The sequence below is a fragment of the Sus scrofa genome, chromosome Y, assembly GCF_000003025.6.
Source record: "Sus scrofa isolate TJ Tabasco breed Duroc chromosome Y, Sscrofa11.1, whole genome shotgun sequence".
Classification (NCBI taxonomy): domain Eukaryota; kingdom Metazoa; phylum Chordata; class Mammalia; order Artiodactyla; family Suidae; genus Sus; species Sus scrofa.
In genome coordinates, this window is record NC_010462.3 from 7,796,815 (window position 1) to 7,797,283 (window position 469).

A 469-nucleotide genomic window follows, 5' to 3' on the forward strand; every position below is an offset into this window, starting at 1 on the left:
GTGCAGGGACAGCCCCTGCGGTGGTAGGCTTCAGGCAATTGTTGAGGCCAGCCCTCCTGGATGGCAGGCAGCCCCAGGTCCATGAGAGCATAGGGCGTGGCGGGGGTGGGGGGAGGGGATGCACTGGGAAGCACAGTTTTCAGCTAGCTAGCGGGCCTGTAAGCTTGCTGTGGCGTGGGGGGTATTCTATGGGGACCCACCCCTTCTTCTCTCCCCTCCCCAGCACGGGCACAGACTAGGCTCTTCTCCCAGGTTCCCTCTGATGTGGCTTTCCCCTTCCCCGCCCCTAGAGTATTGTTCCCTTCCTCTGCGACAGCTTTGTTTTCTAGTCTCCCAGGCAGTCTCTGCCCCGTCAACTGGTTTAGAGACCTCCCAAGCAGTTTCTGCTCTGCCCCGCCCCCCTAGCCCGGGGACTAATCTCTGGAGCCGAGGTCTCGGTGCCCAGCCCCCCCCCCCCCAGGCGTCCCCC